This window comes from Benincasa hispida, chromosome 8, assembly GCF_009727055.1.
Source record: "Benincasa hispida cultivar B227 chromosome 8, ASM972705v1, whole genome shotgun sequence".
Taxonomy (NCBI): Eukaryota; Viridiplantae; Streptophyta; class Magnoliopsida; order Cucurbitales; family Cucurbitaceae; genus Benincasa; species Benincasa hispida.
Window position 1 is genome coordinate 3,631,241 of NC_052356.1, and position 27,273 is coordinate 3,658,513.

General features: G+C 34.1%; 1 long non-coding RNA gene and 2 other non-coding genes across 3 annotated transcripts; all 3 read left to right on the forward strand.

Annotated features, from left to right (window-relative positions):
- Nucleotides 1-9,371: 9,371 nt before the first annotated feature.
- Nucleotides 9,372-9,452, forward strand: TRNAL-AAG. Its single transcript has one exon. It is a non-coding gene; the product is annotated as a tRNA-Leu (tRNA).
- Nucleotides 9,453-10,225: 773 nt separating this feature from the next.
- Nucleotides 10,226-12,833, forward strand: LOC120083257. The gene is made up of 2 exons (XR_005483391.1): nt 10,226-10,561; nt 10,651-12,833. It is a non-coding gene; the product is annotated as an uncharacterized LOC120083257 (long non-coding RNA).
- A 2,898-nt stretch (nt 12,834-15,731) lies between these two features.
- TRNAL-AAG lies at nt 15,732-15,812 on the forward strand. The gene has a single exon. It is a non-coding gene; the product is annotated as a tRNA-Leu (tRNA).
- The last annotated feature ends 11,461 nt before the right edge of the window (nt 15,813-27,273 follow it).

Sequence of the window (27,273 nt, forward strand, 5' to 3'; positions counted from 1 at the left end):
GAAGAAGAGAGAATTCTTTGGAGATAGTAGAGAGGATTTCTTTGGTGGCTAGGGTAAAAATGACAAAATGAAATCTTACCTTAAAAGGGCCATAAGGAAGACTTTATAGTATTTCCCAATTTACCCTTGTGCACAATTAATTAAATAATAGTTATTTAATAAATTAGTACATTAATTAGATAACTCTTTATACATTAAATCTAATTTAGCGTATCTATTTAATTACCATATTAATCATATTAATGTACAATTTTCTCAAATTAATTTGAACAATTCAAATTTTCCTCTTTAATATCCTTTAGTGAGCTAACAAGGGGACTTGGTGACCTGCAGGTTAGAAGCTCCAACGATATGAGATTAATTGACTAAACTCATTAAACAAATTAACCAATATTCATTAACTATGAGTATACTCTACTAAAGACCCACAGCTACACTCTTCTCACTATAGATATATTTCTGTGTCTATGGATATAAACCAATAACAAAAAGTTAGTCCTTCACGAGTGTCCATAACACCAACTGAGTCAAATTACCGTTTTACCCTTGGGTTACCTCTGTATCCTTAAGTACTAGTGCTCCTCTAATGAACACATGTTTATGGTCCAACCAATAAACATAAACTTCTCTCAGGCCAATGAGAGGGTATCTTGGATGAAGGAACTCTTATCAAGAGTACCTATGAGTGGAAGCAAGATCGTTCCAAATTCATTGTGACAAAAATACCGCATTTACAATCAAACAAACTAGTTATGCATTTAACAACAAATTACAGCATGCTTTTCTAAACTTAAACAACAAAGGAACGAGAGACGTACTAGTTGAAGAACTCTTCTTCAAATCTTGCTCTCGTCAGGAATCGGAAACTCACGCAGTCGCTATGCTCGCCAAGTCTATCATCCACTAAATCATGTAGTTGTTTACCACCAAACGGACTTCACATGAACAAGTAGCAAAGGAGGACACAACCACTAAAAAACCTCGATATTCTCAGAGTGAGAATCCAGGAGGTTTGGGCTCTGTTGGATTTGGTAGAGGGAAGGAGGAAGGCACGATCGTTTACCACGACCAAGCAAGTGGGAGATATCTGAAGTCTATTGCATATGCAGATGCTTGATCGTTTAGATAAAGGTACACGATCATGTAGTAAAAAGGGTCTGATCTTTTAGACGATCGTTTAGTAAAATTGCTTGGATGTGCGATCATTTAGCAAATGCTGCAATTGTTTAGTAATGCACGCGTGTACATGATCGTTTAGTAAACTTTGAGCTATCGTGTATGCTCTTATTTGCTAGGCGATGGGCAGTGTACTAATACGTGTAGCGATTAACCGATCTCTTTGCAAAATGAAAACCATTTTCATTTTATGCTTCAGTTACGAAAACTGAATGCAACCTCCCACTATCTCATTCGGTTATGAAGAAAAACCGCCAACAATTATCTTATAATTATTTAATTAGAAATAAATATAGTTATATTATATTTATAACCTATAGTTTAATATCACATCATATGCAACATATAAACCATAGTCCTTTTCTCCTCTACTAGATATAAATCATATTTATATCCTTTTCCTCCAATTAATTTATCTCATACATCATGTCAACCATATCATATATAATTGACCACTTCAATCATATCATATATAATCGAACTTCCTCTTGTCAATTTGAACACTTTAAACTGACCCAAAAACTGATTCTCAACTTGAATCCATTGAGCTACCAAGGGGACCTTATGGACCTATGGCTCAAAGCTCCAACGGTACGTGAATAGTTGACTAAACTCTTTAGCCACGAGATCTACCATTCGTTAACTGCCAGGCATTCCACTAAAGATCGACAGCTGCACCATTCTCACCACAGATATATTTCTGTGTCCATCGGATATAACCAATCAACAGTACGATAACCCTTCACAGATCCTCGTAAGTACAGTTGGACCAATTTACTGTTTTACCCCTAGTTACATCTAACTCCTTAAGTACCACTGATCCCTCTAATGAACAATACAATATAGTCTTACTATGTGTGGACACCTCTTGGATCATGAGAAGGTGTGTGGCGCCACATCGTTCAAGCTCCGGAATCAGTTCTTAAGGGAGCAATCTATCTACTTACCCCTACTTCGGGGAATAACTAAATTCCATCTTGTGTAACTGAGTTTTTAGCTCCCAAATTAAATGAATCCCCAAAGTAGTAGGTTTGAGTCGGCAATCTGGCCACTCACACCCATGCAAATCAAAGAACCGCCCTCAAAAGCAGGAGTTCCCAACTCACTTAGGATTGAGGTCATGTTACTGTTGGGATTGGTGTCCTAATTCTCCCGGAGTCTCATTGTTTTGTAAAGATACACATTATTTAATGAATAAAATAAGTATTATTTAATTCTGACATTTACTCATATCCAATAAACAAAGCTTCTTGGTTATCTTATATGAACTTAAACATGTATATGTGATATACAAGTGGATCATGACATAAGTGATAACCTAAATAGATCTGTAGTATAAAGATTAAGGTGGGATACCTGATCCTGGTAACACTACGATATGGTCCGCTTTGTAGAGGTTTACAAGTATTGTGAACTATTACAAATCTGTCTCTTATACACATCTAGATGTGTATAAGAGACAGGATATGACCCGCTTTGTAGAGGTTTGCAAGTGTTGTAAACTACTACAGATGGCAGATCCTGACCATTCATATGGAGACGTGCGAGCAGAGGTATCCTATACAAAGAGTTTGTATAAGACGGACCTGTCTCTTATACACATCTAGATGTGTATAAGAGACAGGGTGACACTACGGATACGGCCCGCTTTGTAGAGGTTTGCAAGTGTTGTAAACTACTACAGATGGCAGATCCTGACCATTCATATGAAGACGTGCGAGCAGAGGTATCCTATACAAAGAGTTTGTAGAAGACCTGGACCACGAGATGACTAGACTCTGTATATAATGCAGTTGATACTAGAGACTTACATCTCACCTAAACGACTATAGGTGACATGACCTCAATCCTGAGTATTTTGGGAACTCATACGGCGGTCCTTTGATTAGTATGGGTGAGAGTGGCTAGATTGCTAACTCAATATGCCTATCTTTTTGGGGACTTGTCTGATCTGGGAATTGGGAACTCAATCCACAAGAAGGAATTCACTTCTTTCCCGAAGTAGGGATAAGTAGAGAGATTTCTCCCTTAAGGGCTGATTCTGGGGCTTGAACATAGTGGCCACAACTTCTCTTTGGAAGAGAAGACTCGGTCATAGTAAGACTATGACTTATGTTCATTAGAGGGATCAGTGGTACTTAAGGAGACAGATGTAACTTCAGGAGCATAACGGTTATTGGCCCAGCTGTACTTACAAGCGATCTGTGAAGGGTTATCGTACTGCTGATTGGTTAAAATGGACACATAATATATATGTGGTAAGAAGAGTTCAACTGTCGGTCTTTAATGAAGTGTCTGGCAGTTAACGGATGGTGGATCCCATGACTAAAGAGTTTAGTCAGTTATTCACGTATCGTTGGAGCTTCGAGCTATAGGTCTATAAGGTCCCTTTGGTAGCTCAATGGATTCAATTGAGGATCAGTTCTTGGTGTTGATTTGAAATGTTCAAATTGACAAGAGGTATTTTGATTATATATGATATAATCGGTTTGATGTTTGAGATACATCTAGTGAAGGATTGATGTAAATTAGATTTACTAAGTATCATGGAATAGAAAAAGAACTATGGTTTATATGTTTCATGAGATGAAATATATATTAAAACTATAAGTTATAAATATAATATGATAAGTTGGTTATCATTTATATTTATAATAATATTATTTTTGGATAATTATTTATTTTTATTTAATAACCAATTGAGTGGGTGGTTATTGGATCTTCATGGTAACCGTGAGATAAAAGGAAAATGGTTTTTCTTAATTTTAGTAACTGTTGAAAAGTTTTTCATATTTTATTTTTTTGAGATTTCTCTCTCGCGAAAAAGGATCTCATGGAGTTGTCAAGTAAATACAGATTTACTAAACGACAACTTGGGCTTGATAAACGATCGTGCAATGGTGAGCTAAACGATCGTACAGCATTTACCAAATGATCGCATAGCTTTTGCTAGACGATCGCTTACCCAAAGTAAACGATTGTGTAGTGTCTGTAGCCGACAGACCGAGCTAAACGATCGCTTAGTTGTGTACACGATCGGTGTTTCCTCCTTCGTCTGCCTCATACCAAGTTCGAATAGAGCCCACCCTCTGGATTCTCACACCGAAAATACAAAGGTAGCCTTGTTGGTGGTGTCAGACTCAACTCGACACTGTCGAGGTGCTGTGGAGGCCGTTCGTGCTATTGCTGAGGAGTTCGTGGCCGAGGTGATCGTTGAGGCCGAGCGTGAAGTGTTCGAGCTGTGTTGCGGTCGTGTAGATCGAGTGTTTGAGGTTCTATTGTTTCAAGCGATCGTGCACAACGGAGCATGGAGACGCATCTTCAAATGTTCGTAGAGTTTTCTCTTTGTTCATTTGAATTTTCATGCTGTAATTTCTATATTAATTGTATAACTACTTGTTTCTAGACGACTCTAATATGTGATGTTCATTCATGATGATAATTTGGAATGTTCTTATTTCCACTGCTCATGGAAATCTCGAGTTCGATTTCTTTCAATTATCTATGGTCATCCTAGTGAAATGAAGTCTCTGTCATAAATGACATTATATAATGAGACTATAACACTTCGTGGTCTGGTCTTATACAAACTCCTTTGTATAGGATGCCCCCACTCGCATGTCTCCACATGAATGATCAGGACCAGACCATCTGTAGCAAGTCACAACACTTGTAACTATTCTACAAAGCAGACCACATCTGTAGCGCTACCAAGATAAGGTTTTCCCCTATATCCATATACTACAGACCATTTTGATTATCACTTAAAACATGATCCACCTGTATGTCTCCACATACATGCTTAAGTTACAACAACAACCAGGGATCTTAATTTATTGGTTTATGGTAAAGCAATTAAAACATCTAATGTTCCATGGACAATAGTGAAGAAAATATCATATTACATCACAACCATTTGTTCAATATAGTATTTACAAACTATAGGACCCAATGAGAGTTTAGGGCATCATCCCCAACATTAAATACACCACTTAAGGGAACACTCATCTACTTACCTTAAAGTCGTGAAGGAGTGAATTATGTCTTGTATTATTATATTCCTATCTCTTCACTCGATGTTGTCCCCAAAATGGTAGGTTTATTGAGTCGGCGAACTGGCCACTCTTACCCATACAAATCAAAGAGCAATCCCTCGTGAATAGGAGTTCATAGTACACTTAGGATTAAGACTATGTTGCCTAGGTCATCCAATTGATATAGGAACCAAACGAGTCAACAATGTTACATCTAGTGGTTACTATTTCGTGGTCCAGTCTTATGAAAACTCATTGCATAGGATACCCCCACTCACATGTCACCTACACGAACATATTAGATCATTGCGTTTGTATCAAATACAAAATGGGTCATATCCATAGTGTCACAAGGATAGGATACCTAGCCTTATCCCTGTACTATAGACCCTTTAGACTGTTTCTTCAACATTGATCCCTATATGTCTCCACATACATTTCAAGACTCATAAGGCAGCCCTAGATGTTAGTTTATTGGATTTAGGGTTATTAAGACAAAATAGAATACAACACAATAAAAAACATTTATTGAATTTACATCGATAACTCTTTATTGATGACGATCAATTGATTACATTTACTATCTACGAGTTTTAGGGCACAAAACCTAACAAAATCACACTTGAACTAAAACTCTAGTTAGTGGGTTGTACATAATATCAGAATCTAAAACAGTGAGAATATGGTAAAAATAAATACAATAAACTAGGGCATCCATATATCCATTACACATCTCCCACTTGCCCTAGATTATGCAATGTATATGTCTCGTAGACCTAGACTCTCTAAATGACCCACAAACACTTTAGCTGAGAGAGCCTTCGTAAATGGATCAACAATGTTGTGCTCCGAGGCGATATTTGTGACGATCACATCTCCTCGTTGCACAATCTCTCGTATTAGGTGATACTTCCTCTCAATATGCTTTCCTCGTTTGTGACTGCGAGGTTCTTTAGAGTTGGCCATTGCCTACTATTGTCACAATATAAGGTAATAGGTAAGTTCATATTTGGAACCACTTCCAAATCGTTTAGGAACTTCCTAAGCCAAACTGCTACCTTTGCTACTTCACAAAAACTACATATTCAGCCTCTATAGTGGAATCTGCGATGCATCTTACTTGATGCACCTCCATACTACAACTTCCCCATTCAGGGTAAACATTGATCCTGACATGGATTTCCTAGAATCCTTATCAATTTGGAAATCAGAGTCGGTGTATCCCATAAAGACCAAATCCTTAGCTCCACTACACCAACTTGTAGTTCTTCATTCTCCTAAGATACTTAAGGATGTTCTTAACTGCAGTCCAGTGATCTGACCCTAGATTGGACTGGTATCTACTGACTATTCCCATTGCATAACAAACGTCTGGCCTAGTGTAGAGCATAGCATATATTAAGCTACCCACAACTGAGGCATAGTTCTTGAGGTTTCTTAGGACACTGTTCTTTAAGGCATAGACTTAATCCTAAGTGTATTATAAACTCCTACCTATGAGGGCTTGTCCTTTGATTTGTATGGGTACAAGTGCTCGAGTAGCTGACTCAATAAGTCTTCCATTTTGGGGACGAGACCGAGTGAGAAGCTGGAAACATAACTATATAAGATGGAATTAACTCATTCCCACCTTTAGGGTAAGTAGATGAGTAGTTTCCTCAAGTGCTAATTCTAGGTCTTGAACAAAGAATACTCATCCTCTCATTGGCCCGAGAGGGATTTGGTTATCGTAGAACCATAAACAAATTATTCATTAGAATGATCAATGATACTTAATTATAGGGGTAAAACAGTAATTTGACCCAGATATAATTACGAACAACTCGTAAAGGATCGACTTACTTGTAATCGTTAACCATGGTGGAACATGTTTTACAGTGTTAAAGTGCAGATATGAGTCTTTAGTAAAGTGACTCATAGTTAATGAATGCTGGTTAATTTAATCAAAGAGTTTAATTAATTAACCTCAGATCATTGAGCTTTATCTCACAAGGGGTGAACAAGGATCGATAATTTTGAAAGAATTTGAATTGTTCAAATTAATTAAGGGACTGTTATTAATTGTATACGATACAAGTAATAGAATGTATATAGATACATTATAATATAAAGTTATTTTTTAATACGATTCAAATTAAATTATATAATAAAAGGAGATTTGTTGTATTTGAATAAGATTCAAATAATAATTAATATGAATTAGATTCATATTTAAAACTATTGACTAGAGAGAGATATATATTTGAATAAGATTATTCAACTATTTAATTAAATATTATATATTTAATTTTATAAATAAATAAATTAATTAAAGTTAGTTATTAATTATTGTAATTAATAATTAAGTCAATTAAATTAAATTAGTTTAATTTAATAAATTGGTGAACTAGGTGGTTTTGTTTTGAAAAGTCAATCCCACTTCACGTTGAAAGAAGATGGGAAGTTTTCTTTGTATAGTCAGTTTTTACAGAGAAAAACTCATTCTTCCTGGATTTTATCTCTCTCTCAAGTTTTTTACAAAGAAATTGGTTTTTTTGTAAAAACTCTCCTCCATAACAACAATTCATTGTCTCTTTCAAAAGGATGTTTCACAAACCAGTTCCTTTTAGAATAGCATGAAACACTCCATGGAAGCGTCACAATATTATACGTTGGAGATCAGTTACAAAGAAGTTGTTGTAATGTGAAATTGTGAAGACCTGGAGAAGATTTGATGAAGTGTTCTTCAAAGGTATGTTTCTTCATCCCTTGAATTTCCACGCTTAACATGTGAAGTTACAACACTATGAATGTTTTATATACTTTTCTATGCTGTGAGTTATGGACAAAATTAAATTAATAGGTGTTCAATCGCTTCCAGTGAGAATTTGATCCTTTCACTTATAGTGCAGGGTATGGAGAGTGGCATAGTGTGATGTTATCTAATCACCTTTGAAAATTAAGCTTGATATGTAAGTTCTTCTCCTTGGAATATTTTTCCTTGTGTTGTATGTCTTGAGGTCTTTAGGTGACTCCAGTTGTTTTCCTTTGTCATTTTCTTGTACTTTTGTGGTTAATATTTTTTTGTGTCTTGACCTCAGGTTATGAAGTTTCTTTCTTCTTCTTGCAATATTTCAATATCTTAGCAGAAAAAAAGGAAAAAATACATTAAATTACGTTGTTCATTGCACCATCTTATTAGCGTGTAAGGTTTAAAATGTAACACTTATTAAGTTTACCATTTAAATTGATGAAGCCTACTTAAGTATAGTTCCATCGATGAAATTTAAAACTTAGATTGTTTCACTAAGTAAACATATTGATTATTTAAAAGATAAACAATAAAGCTTATAATCTTAATCCTTCAAACTTTTAGATTTGTATCTTATAAGTATATAAACATTCAACTTAGTATCTAAAAGATTCTTGAACATTTAATTTTGTGCCTAATAGGTCGCTGACATATTTGAAACATCTACTAACTAATGAATTTATTAGACATAAAATTAAGTTTGTGTCTAATAAGACCTTGAACTTTTAATTTTGTATAAAAGATTTGAAAAATTTAAAAAGTGTCAAATAGGTAAAACTTTAAGGATCTTTTAGACATTAATAACTTATTTGATATAAAATTGAAAGTTCAAATAACCTATTACAATTTTTTTAAAGTTCAAAGACAAATTAGAAACAAATCTAAAAGTTCGCAAACCAAACCTATAATATAACCGGAAGAAAAAGCAATCACAATCTATTCACATAAATTGTTTAATGGAATGTTTTGATTAATAAGATCTTAAGTTTTAATTTTGTGTCTAATAGATCTGTAAACTTTTATTTTTCTAAAAAAAAAAACCATTAAATAAATCAAAACCTCTTATACAAAATTCAAAAGTTCAAAGATCCACTCAATGCTTTTAAAGTTTGAAGATCTATTAGGAGAACAAGATAAGAATTTAAGAACTCATTAGTACACAACTTTGAAAGTTCATGAAACAAACTTAATAACCTTTTTACTTCTACCAAAGTGAGTTTGGCTCGGTGATATTGACATGTGCTTCATTTCTAGAGGATGGAGGTTCAATCCCCCTTCTCCCCAGTTGTTGTATTAAAAAAAAATTTTTTTTTTTAACTTCTATAATGCAGTAAAGTTGTATAGGTTTTAGTTATTTTGGGGACAACAAAGTTGAGATGGCCGAGTTGGTCTAAGGCGCCAGATTAAGGTTCTGGTCCGAAAGGGCGTGGGTTCAAATCCCACTCTCAACATTTTTTTAATATTTTTCCATTTAATAATTTTTGTGACTTCTTTTTTCCCTTTTTTTAGTATTGTAATTGAAATATGAGGTTAGGGATCTGAGTCCCTTCATTTAGTAGTAGTTTCAATTTTCAAAACTTCATCCATAAAATAAAAGAGAAGAATTTTAAAATTAGGTGATGCGTGCCTCCAAAGTTTGTAATGTCTTTTTTCATTGACAATATTCTATGTCCAATTGTTTGATTTATAGATAACCATTTTAAATAAGCGTCTATCTTGTAAAGCTCGGAATGAAGATTCTAATGCATCTTGAATCGTTTCAATTGGAGTTCAAATGAGAGAGATATGGATAACGAAAGATTGAAAATAAAATCAAACGTGACATTAACACGTGATACCATGCTAATGTGGTGCTCAATGATAACTTTTGTTGACATCGCACCCAATGGTCAACGTTTTACTACCATAGTAGCTGGCGTAACAAAGAGTTGCACTACAAGAAAAACCACATTTCTTGACGTTTGCAATTTTAAATACTTGACGTTTTTATGAAAAAATGTCAAGAAATAGGTGATTTTAAAGAAAACAACATCAAGAATTGTTTTAAAAAAGCGGAGGTTGTGCATTTTTTCTGGCAAATATAATACTTGACGTTTTAAAAATGTCAAGTTTAATTAATGGTTACTTGAGGTTCTAAAAATGTCAAGAATACTAGAATATACAGGGCAGCGTTGCAACGCTGAAATGTAATATTACAACGATACGAATTTTGACGGAAAAATGAAAAATGTGCACATCTCACGCAAATAGCTACTGAGATTGTTGCAACTCTGCAGGTATCTCTCCTTATCTTCATTTTCTGAGTGTTCAGAGCTCACTGTCCACCACTCAAATGGCTCTGACCATAACCAATGATGGTGCCACGAGAAACTACACCAATGGAGATAGAGATGGAGAAGAAAGAGATGGCTTGTAAAGCTTCAACTCCCATATCAATTTAGAGGCCTTCTTCCTCCACCTGATCTTCGCCCTAGGGCTAGTCCTAGCTTTCTGTATTGCTCGTTATATCTACTCCACCGATCTCATCTCTAATCCTTCTCGCACTCCCTTCTTGATTTTGGTACTTCTTCTCTCAATTCCCCTCTCCTTTCTCTTTTTTAAATATACTCCTTGCATTTTGAATCATCTTTCCTCTTTCTCCCTATTCAGGTCGTTGAATGTTCGATTGTGATTCTTCTATACAGTCGGTATCGTTCGGACCGACAGCATTGCTCGGTATACTTGACTCTTATAGATTATTTCATTTTAGTCTGTTTGTTCATAATAAAATGTATCGAGTGTTTTGAAACAAGATAACGGATTACTGATAACTCTTCAGGTCGTTGAATGTCCTTATTCTTTCTAACTTTACCTGATTATGATTTAAAGCTTGGGTCTGGAGGCTCCCAGTTAATGTTATTATTGTTGTTGTTTTCTTAAATCGATTGTTTTTACGTGGAAATAATTCGTGTTATTTGAAGAGAAGGGAAGGGAAGAGAAGTGAAATAAGCTTGTTTTCGAGCGGCATTGATGGAAGCTAAATCTTTTGATGCTTGTCTTTCATCGAAGCAAATTTATCCAAATTATAAAATATTTTGTTTCTCATTAGTGATCGCCCCCTCCCATCCCTGCTTAGATTATGACTTATCTTCTTCATGTTAGGTGGGTTTTATATGTACATGAAGATTATCAGAGAATATGCCTTTCAACCTTTAGAAATATTAACTTTCCATTGATATTAGAGAACTTATAAGCTATCACTTCCTAAAGAATGCAACAAAAATAGCAAAGAGAACTTTTCCAGGTTGCATTTATGCTGCTAAGAAAAAAAAAAGAAGACCTGTCTGAATAACAAGCTAGTGTAGATATTGAACAGGGACCGAGAGAATCTGTTCTTAATTTCTTTGCATCTATGGGATTCACCTGTCCCAAGAGAAAGAATGTTGCAGACTTCTTGCAAGAAGTAAGCAAGCAATGTAGAGTTTGAACAGAAAAGAGGCGTAAAGAGGCGTGGGCTTCTTAAGACCAGCTTTTCATTGCTAAAGTTGTTGATGAAACGAAACTGATTTATCTACATTTTAAAATTTGTTCAGGTAGTAAAGCAGTTCTCTATCATTTTTTGTTTTACCTTTATATATTTTACGCCTTATTTGGAGATTGAAATAAATCCACTTGTTAATGTTGTGTCTGTGATAGATATAACTTATGCGACCATTATCAAACCAGCAATTGAAGGATGCCATATTTTTCTGTAATGTTGTCCTCATCGTTTCTAATATGTAGTTACTATTGGTTACGATGATTACAATGAGTGTCTTTTTTCGGACAACAATGAATCATGACACAATTGATGACAGAGGACTTTATCTTGGGGCACTCTACTTTTCCACTGCTATCATCCTTTTTAATGGATTTACAGAGGTGTCAATGCTGGTGCCAAAACTTCCTGTAACTTACAAGCACAGGGATTTGCACTTGTAGAATGTCATAACTTTGTTTCTGATATGCTTATTCTGATAGAATTTCAATCTCAAAGTTCTTAATTGTTTCTGATTAGTATAGAATGTTTAATCTGTTTTTAGCTGATCTTGGTGGATGGACCCGGATTGTTGTGGAGAAACCTTTTCACAAGGACTTGGCATCTGCGGAGAAGTTAAGTTCCCAAATTGGAGAATTTTTTAAAGTTGTGTACTAATGCTTGTTTTTTCTTTTGCCCCTGCATTTTTTTCCTTGTAGATCGTGTTCAAGGAGGATTTTGGTACTGCGGGGCATGGTGGATATTTTGATAAATATGGGTATGATCTTTGTCCTTTGATTTACCCTACTAAGCATATGAAAACTTTATGTGTGAAGCTAAATCTCTAAATATTTTGATATTTTATGTTGTTGAATATATAAAAATTTGGGGCATGGAAGTGATTTAGGAAGGGCTGTTCAAGCTACTGGCTTTTCCAAACGACTGCTATTCAAGTATATGTATCTATCGTTTTTGTTATTCAATTTTATTATCTTTTTTTTTTCAAGTTTATATATAAAGTAAACACCTGCTTTTATATAGGAGCATTAGTTTCTTCCAAAATTTTAATGTACTTGCAATGGTATATTATTTCATTGATGTAGGTGCTTAAAGCGATGAGTTCAAGGTGGCCCACGTTATTCTTGTGGAGGAAGGGGCATAGTGAGTGAGATTTGGCTAGGATTACTTTATACAGGATTGATATATGTATAATCTTTTTAATTGTTCTTAGAGGAGATAGGGGTTGTTGATTGTACAATACTTTATGAGGTTGTAATATTGACAATGTTAAAGAAGTGAAATTTTTTTAAAGAAATATTGGTGGAAATTTGGTAGATATATAAGATTGAAAATGTGTTTATTGTTTATTTGATTCATGAATGTATGCCATATATATACCAAATCTATTCTAAAGAGATATTGGATGAATGTACGTCATATATATACCAAATGTGTGAATTCTAAAAAAAATCACAAGCAAATTTCTTGACATTTTTTCCTTGTCAAGATTATAGATATTCTTTGTTGGGATTGGTGTCCTAATTCTTCGAAAGTCTTACACATTGTTATGAATAAAATAACAGTTATTTTATTTGACATTTACTCATATTCAATAAACAAAACTCTATGGTTATTGTATGTAAACTTAAGCATGTATATGAGATATACAAGTAGATCATGCCTTAAGTGATAACCTAAATAGGTCTCTAGTATAAGAATTAAGGAGGAATACCTGATCCTGGTGACACTACCGAGACGGCCTGCTACTACGGATGGTAGATCCTGACCATTCATGTGGAGACAAGCGAGCGGGGGTGTCCTATACAAAGAGTTTGTATAAGATCAGACCACAAGATGACTAGTTTCTGTATATAACGTCGTTAATATTTGAGAATTACATCTCACCTAAACGACCATAGGTGACATAACCTCAATCCTGAGTGTTTTGGGAACTCCGACTTTGAGGGTGATCCTTTGATTAGTATGGGTGAGAGTGACTAGATTACCAATTCAACATGCTTACCTTTTTGGGGACTTGTGGGAGCTGGGATCTCAGTTACACAAGATGAAATTCACTCCTTCGCCGAAGTAGTGGTAAGTAGATAGATTGCTCCCTTAAGGACTGATTCTGAGTCTTGAACATAGTGGCCACAGCTTCTTTCTGAAAGAGAGGACTCAGTCATAGTAGGACTATGACTTATGTTCATTAAAGAGATCAGTGGTACTTAAGAAGTTAGATGTAACTGGGCATAATGATTATTGGCCCAGCTGTAGTTACGAGCGATCTATGAAGGGTTATCGCATTATTGATTTGTTGATATGGACATATAATATATCTGCAGTAAGGAGAGTTCAGCTGTCGGTCTTTAGTGAAGTCCCTGGCAGTTAACGGATGGTGGATCCCATAATTAAAGAGTTTAGTCAGTTATTCATGTACCGTTGGAGCTTTGAGCTACAGGTCCAAAAGGTCTCCTTGGTAGCTCAATGGATTCAAGTTGAGAATCAGTTCTTGGTGTTGATTTGAAATGTTCAAATTGACAAGAGGTAATTCGATTATATATGATATGATCGATGTGATGTATGAGATACATCAAGTAGAGGATTAATGTAAATGAGATTTACATTAAGGACCATGAAATAGAAAAAGAACTATGGTTTATATGTTTCATGAGATGAAATATTAAAACTATAGGTTATAAATATAATATGGTAAGTTGGTTATCATATATATTTATAATAATAATAATAATTGTATAATTATATCTTTTTCTCTAATAATCAAATGAGTGGGAGGTTATTGGTGGTTTCATGGTAACTGTGAGATAACAGAAAAAATGTTTTCCTAAATTTAGTAGTTGTTGAGAAAGAGTTTCCATTCTTGGAAAGATCTCACGGAAAATGCTGTCAAGTGAATAGGATTCACTAAACGATAGCTGAAGAGAGACTAAACGATCGTGGAGTGACACTACACGATAGTTCACTTAGCTGGCCATTAGCGAAACGCTCGCAGAGTTTTTGCTAAACAATCGCATAACATTTGTTAAACGATTGGGCATCGCCTATATGATAGACCTTTGTCATCTCCCACTTGTTCAATCATTTACACGATTATTCTTCCTCCGGTTTCGTCCTCTAATTAAGTTCACACAGAGCTCACACTTCTGGATTCTCACACCGAGAATACCAAGGTAGCCATTGTGGTGGTGTCGTACTCAACTTAACATAGTCGAGGTGTTGGAGGTTGTTCGTTGTGTTCGCGGTGTTTGTGTGGTGGTTGCTGATTGATCGTGCTGTGTTGCGGTGGCTGTGTACAAGCGTTCATGTGTTGTAGTCTTGGAGATTGTTCGAGCGTTCGTGATTGAGGGTGTTTGAAGATGAGTCTTCAAAGGTATGTATAATTCTACCCCTTGATCTTATGTAAAGCATGTTGTAATTTCGTTTTGTGCATAACCTGTATGTTTCCATTTCTTGATTGTAATTGTGTATGTTCAAATACAAATAAAATTTAGAACAATCATTCCACTGCTCATGGAAATCCTCATGTCCGATGTCCTTCAATTCTTGACATTTTTAACAGGTCAAGAACTCTCATATTCTTGACATTTCTAACATATTAAGTAGGATATTAAGTAAGATATATCTTGATGTTTTTTCATTGTCAAGTTAAAAATTTTTAAGACATTAATAGCCTATTTGATACAAAATTGAAAGTTCAAAGACCTATTACAATCTTTTTAAAGTTCAAAGACTAATTAGATAAAAATCTAAAAGTTCACCAACCAAATCTATAATATAACCTTAATAAAAAGCAATCAAAATCTATCCATATAAATTGTTTAATTTAATGTTTTTATTAATAAGATCTTAAGTTTTAATTGTGTAAACTTTTATTTTTCTAGAAAAGAATCATTAAATAAATCAAAACCTATTATACAAAATTCAAATGTTCAAAGAACCACTCGATGCTTTTAAAGTTTGAAGGTCTATTAGGAAAAAAAGATAATTTAAGAACTCATTAGTACACAACATTGAAAGTTCATGAAACAAACTTCATAACCTTTTTACTTCTGCCAAAGTGAGCTTGCTTGGTGAGATTAGTATGTGCTTCGTTTCTAGAGGACGGAGGTTCAATTCCCCTACCCCGCAGTTGTTGTATTAAAAAAAATTTAAATAATTTTTTTATTTTTATATTGCAGTAAACATATATAGGTTACTGTTTTGAGGGAACAACAAAGTTGAGATGGCCGAGTTGGTCTAAGGCGCCAGATTAAGGTTCTGGTCCGAAAGGGCGTGGGTTCAAATCCCACTCTCAACATTTTTTCTTTTAATTTTTGTTCCATTCCCTTCATATTAGTAGTTTCAATTTTCAAAACTTCATCCATAAAATAAAAGAGAGAATTTTAAAAATATGTGATGCCTTCCTCCAAAGTTTGTAATATGTTTTTTCATTGACATTATTTTATGTCCAATTATTTGATTTATAGATAACAATTTTAAATAAGTGTCTATCTTGTAAAGTTCGGAATGAAGATTCTAATGCATCTTGAATCATTTCAATATGAGAGAGATATGAATAATGAAAGATTGAAAATAATATCAAATGTGACATTAACACGTGACACCATGCTAATGTGGTACTCAATAATAACATTTGTTGACATCACACCCAATGGTCGACATTTTACTACCATAGTAGCTGACATGACAAAGAGGTGGCTGGTGACTAAAAATACATATGAGTTAATTTATTTGATTCAAAAAATTGTTAAGAAAATCATGGTCAGATGTAACTGCACACTGTCAACAAGTAATAGAGTATTATAAAAAAAAAATCAAGTAATAAAGTAGGGAGTACTCCAAATATCATTTCACAATAGATTTTGTGAAATCCAAATTTTTAAAAGAAATATGATTTGAGTTGAGAGTGAAGATAACCCATAAAAATAATTGGATGTTGGTATAAATAATTAGAATGTAAAAAATAATGATAAAACAGAAGATTCAGTCAAGTTTCAACCCTAAAGATTAATTAATCAATGAATGTGATCGCATTGTAACCACACTACACTTTCTATTATGAACTAGATTCAATTTCTATTTAGTCTTGGTTTCAAGATCCCTTATATGCATAAGAAATTAGTTTTGTATGTCTATGACTAACTAAAACTTGGATTAATATGTAGGAGTTTAGTTCTACATGGTATGCCTTATGTCTAAAGTCATATTGCATCTTAGGTCTAGGACCCTAGTCCCATATTTCTTAGATATTGTTTTAACCTTCTCAATACTAAAACTCTACTTGCACGTTAACTCAATGGTCAATTTAAATTAACAAGATAAATTATAAAATTAACAAAGAAAGTAATAACATATTCACAATTGGACTGTTTTTAAATATAGAAAAATAAACAAAAATATTTACAAGATATAGCAAAATTTTAAAACTATCGATGATAGATGCTGATAGACACTGATAGACTTCTATCAGTTAGAACTATCAATGATAGATGCTGATAGACACTGATAGACTTCTATTAGTTAAAACTATCAATGATAGACACTGATAGACTTTTATCAATGGTGTCACTGATAGAAGTCTATTACACCACTGATAGAAGTCTATCAGTGTCTATCATTGATAGTTCTAAAATTTTGCTATATTTTGTAAATATTTTCAACAGTTTTACCATTTGAAATAATTTTCCTTCACAATTCTATAGAGTTTGTTCATCTTTTAGATGCTCTCATTCTTGAAGTGGTTAATCAATTAAATTTACTGGTCCATTAAATGAAGTGGAGAAAATGGAAATTGTTATAATTAGTTAATAAAATTTTGATTGTGATTTAATTAGATTATAATTGATAATTTTTAATCACAATTTTTATAATGGTGATGCGTAGAAATTTGAAGAAAGAACTCACATCATTTCAACTTTGAGGTGAAATAACGTGAGAATTCTATGAAAACAATTTAAATGGCATTAAAAAGTTCTTTAAAAATGAAAGTTTTAGATCGAAAATAAAATTAAAAATCGAGAAAATTTGAAAAAGAAAAAATAACACAAAAAATCCTCTCTTTTGTCGAAAATGAGATTTATGTGTAAAATTATAAAATTGTGTGTAATCAAAAGTATAAAATTGAAAATTTTGAATCGAATTTGAAAAAATCAATTTTTTTTTTTTTTTTTAAATGTCAAAATTTCTTGAAACAGCGTCTTTTAAACTTCTGGTAATTCCAGAAAATGGCGTCCAAAAATTTAGGTACAAGATAATATTTCTTTTCAAAAACAATGTATTTTGGGACTATGATCTTGTTTATGATGTAAGCAAGTAAAAATTGATATGTGATATTACTTGTATACTTCTCTGTCGGGAAAATTAAAAGGATATTGTCTTTTTAGAAACTATTTAGGAAAATATTGTTGTTTGCAAACTATTTGTAAAAATATGTTTGTTTTTAATAAGTCGAGGGGAAAATTCGACCTAGGTAGGTCGAATTTTGAACCCTCGACCTTCCTTTCACTTGTACGTCGAACTTTGAACCCTCGACCTTGTCCTTCCTAATATTATTATTGAGTCTGTTTAATTATCATTCCGGACACCTTCCTCTATCAAAAGATAGTATTTCTAAATTTTCATAAGGTCCCCCTGGAATTCCTTCCAAAGCTTGTTTGAATAATTTTTACGGATTCTGTCATCTCAGCAAGTCTGACTAAATAACGAGCTAATGAATCTCCTTCTTTTTGTCACTGAACTTCCCAATCAAATTCGAGAGTGAGATTATGAGAGTGAGCGAGATTATGAGAGCGAGATTTTGAGAGAGTGACATTTTGAGAGGGCGAGAGTTTGAGAGAGTAGATTTTGAGCGAGAGCGAGAGCGTGAGCATGAGCATGAGCGAGTGCGAGAACGTGCGAGAGCAAATAACGAGATTTTGATAGAGAGCAAGAATACCGTACAAATTTCCCTTTTCTTTTTCCTTTTTAATTATTACACATTCCACATTTTCTTCTTTCTTTTTTTTTTTTAATTTTTCATTTTATAAAAACAATTTCTAAAATATTTTATTATTTTATTTAAACTCTTAAAAAGAATAAATTAAAAAAAAATAATAACTCATAAAAATTAAAAAAAATGTAAATTAAATATCTCATTTATATAAAAATAATTACAAAATCAATGGTCCCACAAGGCGGATGTCATCGATTTCGAGCTGTTGTCGTTGTCGACTTCGAACCTTGAGGTTGCTCGGGTTCTTCTTGATGTTGCTATGGTACCTCTGTAGGCGCTTCATAATATAAATATTCATTATGCTCTCCACGATCCTGACCATGTCCATGCACATATGAAGACAAAGGACCAGCCTCTGAGTCATAATGTCCTGAACCAAATGCTGGCATTATCGTCATCGAACTAACATAATTAGTTTGACTTTGCGTCTGCATCATAGGGGACAACTCTTCCACATTATGTGCAACCTCATCAAACTCATCCTCTTCCCGAACAGGTCCTCTACGTCTAGGAGCTGGTAGAGGAACAATAGGTATATTGTACATATAATAAATTTCCTCCATATAGCTTTGGTTGTCACTACATATAGCAAGAACCTGGTTTGGATCATTCACAACCTCACGGAGTCACTGTTATTCGATCTCTGTGAATTATAAAACAATTAGACAATATTTAAAATAAATTTAAATTAAAAAAATAGATAGTATTCATTCATTTACCAGATGACCCACAGCTGCTTCTAGACGAGTGACGTAGCACCTTGTGATATTATTATACCAATGAATATATTCTGGAGTGACATCTATGTCAAACTGTTCAAGAGAAAACCCCACTGCACTAAACCTTGCACGATAGTGCCATCACACTACCAAATGTGCAACTTTTTCGGACCAATCTCCAATCCTTAAGTCAATATCATGCAGTACGGGTTCAGTATTATAAGGCGATGAGACATCCTACTGAAAACCGAATTGTCTCGTCACCCTATCAGGAAGATGCCACTCACCAATGTGAAAACATATGAGAGGACTCATCGTCCGCCATATGTTTTGACCATTCGTACAAAAATTAGGCAAAGTATGCACAATAAATTTGTACGGCTCCCAAATAACTTGAAACACAAAATATTATATTAGAGAATATTAAAGACAAATACAATAAAAATATGAATAAAATAATCAATTAGGTTTATTGTAATGTACTTGTTCAGGTTGAAGCAGATCAAACATGTATCTATACTGGTTGACTACATGTGTGGCTATCCTAGTCACACAAATTTTGTCACTCCACCTAAATTTTAAATTGATAATTTAGAATTTAAATTAACTAGATCACTGTTATAAAAATTAAATTGAATTAAAACAACATACCGAGAACTTTAGGTTCGTCCAACTAACTGAGCATCATTAACATGATGTAGCTGTGGAGCCATTGTTGGAAATCGCTCCCAAGCCCATATTTGCAAAAGTATGAGAGGCCCAGCTATCTCTCAAACCTCAGGTTTTGTTGCTTTACATAGTTGTCTATACAACCATGCCAAGCATGCTCCACCCCATGAATACCACCCCACATCATGGAGGTTAGTTAACAGTGGCAAGAACATCAAGTGAACAAAATGACTTGATTTATCTGAAAACAAACTTCCACTCATCATTTGTAGTATATATGCTCGCGCATATCTTATGAAGGTTTCCTCATTTTCATCATCTGTGAGCTCACAAAATTGTGTTCTTAACCATATCAAACTTAATCTTGATCCTTAAATCTTGTCGGCAGGTGGGATCGCACCAAGGTACAATCGACAAACTTCTAACCAGTCATCGTACATCACTCCGGTGACGGCTCACCGTCAACAGGTAACCCCAACAACACTTCTATGTCTTGTAGAGTGATAGTGCACTCTCCAACAGACATATGGAATGTATGCATCTCGGGTCTCCATCTCTCGACCAAGGCTGTGATCAGATGCCAGTCCAACTGAATAAATCCTGCCTCTCGACATTTGCAAGATATTTCTCCAGTAGTACGATCTCGCCATACAACATATGATCGATATGTCGTAAGCAGAAACGATGGTGACATTTTGGTCCCGTCCAACCATTTGCTGGGTTGTTCACTGCTACAATTATACCAGCATGTCGATCTGAAATTAAATACACCTATTCGTGTGTTACATTTTCTCTCAGGTGTTTCATACTTAGTGATCTCGAACAAGCCATCATACCGAGCAGTACTGTTCATGTAACAAGTGGCAAGCATTCGGTATTCCATGCTCGCATTTTATGGTCGTTTGCTCACATTTTAACATGAACTACGAAGATTTTATTGAGGACTACTACAAATTGTCAACGTATGCTGAATGTTACTCTCCTCAATTTCAACCTGTACCGCATGAAGATTACTGGATCACGCACCCTAATATGTCTATCTTATATCCTGATCCATCGTTGTTGAGAAGACCTGGTAGACCAAAAAGTTCACGTTATCACAACGAGATGGATTGGACAGAACCAGCCACTTGACAACGATGTGGATTTTGTAACCAGTTAGGACACAATTGAAGGAAGTGTCCTTCGTTACTAAGACGGGCTCTAGATAATTAGGGATTGAATAATAAATAATTTTTTTATTACATATTCATTTTATTGTATATTTAATTTTTTTATTATAATTTATTGTATATTCAATTTTTTTTATAATAATAATTTTTTTTATAATCAATAAAGTTTTAAATTATAATAATCTAATATATTCAATTTATAGTATAATAATCTAATATATTCAATTTATTCAATTTATTGTCTAATGATTATTCAATTATAGTCTAATGATTATTCAATTATAGTATGATTATTAGCTCTTTTTTCTCCTTTTTTTATATATATATATTTCTATGTAAAGTTCAAATAAAGTGAAGACTCTCGCTCTCTCCTAAGATCTCGCTCTCTCACTCTCACTCTCTCCTAAGATCTCGTTCTCTAGTATCGTTCTCTCCTAAGATCTCACTCTCTCACTCTCGCTCTCGCTCTCTCCTAAGATCTCGCTCTCTCACTCTCGCTCTCTCTATTATTGTTGTTATTTTTCCATTAATGATTACTAGCTTTCATTTCTTTTTGAACAATCACAAAACTTTTTTGATTATGGATCTACTACCAGAAACTCAATGCATAATCTTAACATTGAATGTGTATTCCTGAATAATCTCATTTTTCAATTATTTAACCATTTCATTTTACCAAGTTCAATGTTAGTCAGATTAGTCATCTCACTCTCTCCTACATTCCCGTTTTGAATCTCGCTCTCTCTAACATTCTTTCTTTGAATCTCGCTCTCTCTTAAAATCTCGTTCAATATCTCGCTCTCTCCTACTATCTCGCTTTGAATCTCGCTCTCTCCTTAATCTGCTTCAGCCCACTTATCTCCTTAATCACTTTGAAGTTTCGACATGTGTGTAACCTTCGACAACCTAATATACAAAATTTTGTTCCAAGGCACAACTTGTATCCATGCACTTCATATTCGCCTGGAGTTCGCTCCCAGAAGTATAGCCATCTCCACCCCCTCACATCAATCCCACAAGCCTCCGTCTAATTCGAAATGATAACAAAATACATAGGTTGTTAGAAGCAGCTCGAGTACACAGATACATATAGTATACCATCTCATTACTTTATTTCCTCTATGAGGAAAAAAAGAAAAGTAATAAACCTGCAATCTCGAGGGTGGATGTGTATCGAAACTTCAACCTTCGACAATCTAAGCGAGATTCGCGAGATTTCCCTTGTCGAGGGTTGAAGTTTCGGCCTATGTATTGTTTCCAAGTTCGTCGAGTTCTCAACGTATTCGACCTCTAGCCTCAAATTCCCAAAACAACAATATTTCTCTAATAAGTTTCAAAACAACAATATTTCTCTAATAAACTTTGAAAACAACAATATTAATATTAAAGGTCCCTTCTTTGTCATTCAATACAATCAATTTAATTTCCACCAACTCTTTTACCAACTCCACCTACTTTTTACATTTTTTTTTTGAAAGATATTGTAACTAAAGTGTAGGGTGGGAGAATTGAAGCTTAAACCATGAGGTTGATAATATGAACATTATGCCAGTTAAGCTATGCTCTTGTTGACTACTTTTTACCTTTTTTTCTTTCCAACATTTTGCCAATATTTAATTTCTACACTTTATCTAATTAAGTCCTCACCAATATTTAATTTCCATAATATTCTACCAATATTTAATTGCCAACATTTTACCAAAAACACAGCTTGGTTTTTTGGGATAGGCAGAACCTTCGGTAGAGGTGGAATTGGAATGTCATCGAAATTTTTTGTAGGAGACTTTCTTTCTTGGTCCTTCTATAAATATTTTTAAATCTGATATAATTTATAGGGAAGAGAATAAAGGTTTTCATAATTTAGTAGTTTAGGGTGTTCTTTTCTTCCTCTATCTTATCTCTCATTCTCAAGAGTAGGGGTATGCAAAAACCGATCAAAACCAATGAACCGGACCGAGCTGAATCGATCGATTTTGTCCCACTTTTCTTGAAAAAGTTGATTCCCGATTCAGGAATTGAGAAAAACGGATGGTTCGGTTAATTCTTCACAAACCTTGAAAACCGATAAAAACCGAATCGATATATATATATATATATATATATATATATAAAAGTTTAAATAAATTATATGCTAACAGAAGCCCTTTTTTTTAAACAAGAGAGAGGCGCGCGGAGGGGACCAGAATAGTGATTATTTACTATTATTATAAATAATGATTATATTATAAGTTTTGAAAACTCTAAAACCCTAAATTAAAGAAGATGCCATCTCCTCTTCCTCCCCTCCCCTTGTTTGCCTCCTAAATTAAAGCCAATTTCTTATTCTCCTATCATTGTTCGCTTCCCTTGCCTGCACTGTTAGGTTCTTTTCTTTCCATTTATTTCTTTCACATTTGAATATTTTTTTATTGGGTAAGATTGGAAAAGGGGTTTCAAATTTTTTTCTTCTGTATTGTTCAATGATTTTTCTATATATTTGGTATTAATCAGTTTAAGGGTTAATCAATTAAATTTATTGGTCCATTAAATGAAGTAGGTACCCTATAATGCTTTGTTTGCTACATTTACTTGATTTGAGTAGTTTAGGAATTCTTGCAAGTGTCTAGATTCTCAGTTATAAGAATTTTCATAATAGCTAAAAGAGTCAATCTAGAGCATGATACTCGATTTCAATCCGTTTTATATTATAATTTGACTAATGTGTTTGTTGTATCATCAGGGTTATGTGCTATCATTTGGCGAGACCATTCCGAAAGAAAAAGTTTCAAATTTAATGTATTCTTAGTCTATAGAGTTTGAAAGATGTTATTTTGAGCCAAAAAAGACAATCGAGATTCAAGATCACGACAAACACAATGAAATTAAGAATAACATGCATGTAAGCGTTGAACTCAGATAGTTAGATTTTTTGTTGTATAAGTTTAAATGGATCACGATCTAAGTTTGTTTCAAGTCTTATTTTTTATTACACACCAGTTTCATTCATGTGTTTTATGTGCCCCATTCCTCTTCTTCTTATCATTGAATAGTCATGTATGGTTTCAGCATTGGCTTTACAAAGTAATGTTTCAACCTAAACTAGTATGGAGGACCCTTTATAAAAATTCTTCATAAGAATGAGGATTGTTGGAAACGGCAAGACCTTCAGATGATGAAGAGGACAGAAGCAAACGGTCAGGTCACGGTGGTCGAGTAAAGAACAAAACCTACGAATGGTCAAGTCAGGATAGAAGCTTGTTATAGGCTGAGTCGCGGAGCTCGCTCTCTTTAAGACGTTTCGCAGCTCTGCCCAAGTGCGCAAGAATACTGCCACGTCGTCCCTAGGATAAAACAACCGAAAAAAGAAAACTCGACCAGAAATGCACCGCTACCGACCGGAATACACACCCTTTTTGACTGGCTGCTTGGGAAACGGAAAGTGGAAGAGAAAGTAGGAGAGGAGAGCTTTCGATTGAAGAATGGAAGGAAGTGAAAAATGATGTGTGTTCTGAACTGCTGAAGGTCACGCCTTTTATAGACCTTCAACGTGGAGCTGCCGCGTGAGAGAAAGGTGGGCAGCCACAGAACTTGTGAGGGTGGGCTGGAAAAAGCGGCCGGAAGACACACGCACGCAGAGGACCAAGTTTTTTCGGTTTTAATTATTAAAAGAAAAATAATAATATTTTTATTAAAGAAAAATAATCACACACACGCCCCTCGCCACGTCTATCACTAAGTAAACATATTGGTTATTTAGAAGATAAACAATAAAGCTTATAATATGATAAAAAGAAAATGGTTTAATGATTATAAATTTAGTCCTTCAAACTTTTAGATTTGTGTCTCATAAGTCTATAAACTTTCAACTTAGTGTCTAAAAGATTCTTGAACATTCAATTTTTTACCTAATAGGTCGCGGACATATTTGAAACATTTTATAACTTAAGAATTTATTAGACATAAAATTAAGTTTGTGTCTAATAAGAGCTTGAACTTTTAATTTTGTATAAAAGATTTTCAAAATTTTAAAAATATCAAATAGGAAAAACCTTAAGGATTTTTTAGACATTAATAACCTATTTGATACAAAAATGAAAGTTCAAAGACCTATTACAATTTTTTAAAGTTCAAAGACCTATTACAATTTTTTAAAGTTCAAAGACTAATTAGACAAAAATCTAAAAGTTTACCGACCAAACCTATGATATCACCTTAAGAAAAAGCAAACACAATCTATCCACATAAATTTTTTAATTCAATATTTTGATTAATAAGATTTAAGGTTTTAATTTTGTGTCTAATAGATGTGTAAACTTTTATTTTTCTAAAAAAAATCATTAAATAAATCAAAATCTATTATACAAAATTCAAAAGTTCAAAGATCCACTCAATGCTTTGAAGGTCTATTAGGGAAAAAAAAAATAAGAATTTAAGAACTCAATAGTACACAACTTTGAAAGTTCATGAAACAAACTTAATCACTTTTTTCCTTCTGCCAAAGTGAACTTGGCTCGGTGATATTGGTATGTGCTTCGTTTCTAGAGGACGGAGGTTCAATCTCCCTACCGCAGTTGTTGTATTAAAAAAAATAAAAATATATTTTTTTACTTCTATATTGCAGTAAACATGTATAGGTCAGTTTTTAATTTGAGAAACAACAAAGTTGACATGGCTGAGTTGGTCTAAGGTGCTAGATTAAGGTTTTGGTTCGAAAGGGTGTTGGTTTAAATCCCACCCAAAACAATTTTGTATTTTTGTTGAAAAATGAGGTTAAGGATTTGAGCCCCTTCATATAGTAGTAATTTCAATTTTCAAAACTCTATCCATAAAAGAGAGAGAATTTTAAAAATAGGTGATGCATGCTTCCAAAGTTAATCAAGTAATAAAGTAGAGAGTACTCCAAACATCCTTTCCCAATAGATTGTGAAATCCAAATTTTTAAAAGAAATATGATTTGAGTTGAGAGTGAAGATAACCAATAAAAATAAGTGGAGGTTGGTATATGTAATTGGAATGTAAAAGATAGTGATAAAAATTCAGTCAAGTTTCAACCCTAAAGATAAATTGATCAAAGAATGTGATCTCATTGTAACCACACTACACTTTTGTTATGAACTAGATTCAATTTCTATGAAAAATTTCACAAAATGACTTTATTGGAGGAGAAATTTCGGATCAATCATGAATTGCCACGTCATTTACTAAATTAATGACGAAATTCCAAAATTATCAAATTTGGAATCAATCAAGAGTTGACATGTGTTCCAAATTGAAATTGAAGATAAATTCTGATGATGTCACGTGTTTTCGTCACAAGTGTTGGATTGAGTAAAATTAATTTCGTCCAATTTGATATTAGAATTTGGGCTTTGGTCTAGTTACGCCCGAAAATGGGCTTAATTTGGACCTAAACGTCGGGCCGAAATGCCAAAGTAGGCCCAAATCCAATTAATTGAACCCATAGGCCAGGCCCAAATATAATTAATTGGGCCAAAGGCCAAGCCCAAGTCCAACTAAGCCCAAACCTATGAACCAACTAGACCCAAGCCCATGAAGCCTATCAAAGAGCCCTATAAATTGAGGAACTCATCTCATTTCAAGGGGTCAACAATTCTATATTCAAAGAACGCAGAGAGAATGCATTGTTGGAGTGTATCAGCAAGCAATGGAAGTAGCAAGGATCAATAAGCATTCTAATTCATTAATTTTGGCAGAAACTAAAGCATGCTCTTGCAGAAACAAGTGGTTTCAAGCCATACCTTTGTAGAACTTCTTCAAATCTCGATTTTGAGCTACAAACCTCTCCAAATATTGTTGTAGACCACCTTAAGATCTTCTCTACTATTCTCTTGGAGCTTTAGATTGAGTTGTGGGACTCAAAATAAGCTTGAATGAAGGGAACTTGGAGAAAAACTCACAGCAATAATCCACTTGAAGAACTCCTTCTTCACCACGAATTTTCAGCAAAAATTCTATCAATTGCATTGCCTCAATTTCACTTCAATCTTCTCGAACTTCTCTCGACATCACAATTCGCCAGGAAAGGATGGAAAATGCATCGGGAGAACCTCTCCTGATAAATAATGGATCGTTGGGCGTTTGGTCGGAAAAAACCCGTCGGGAGAGGAACTTCTGAAGCATGAAAATAAGGCGTCGGGAGATAGTCGAAGAACTCTCGATGCCCTATACATGCGTTGGGAGTGCTTCGACTAACTCCTGATGCATTAT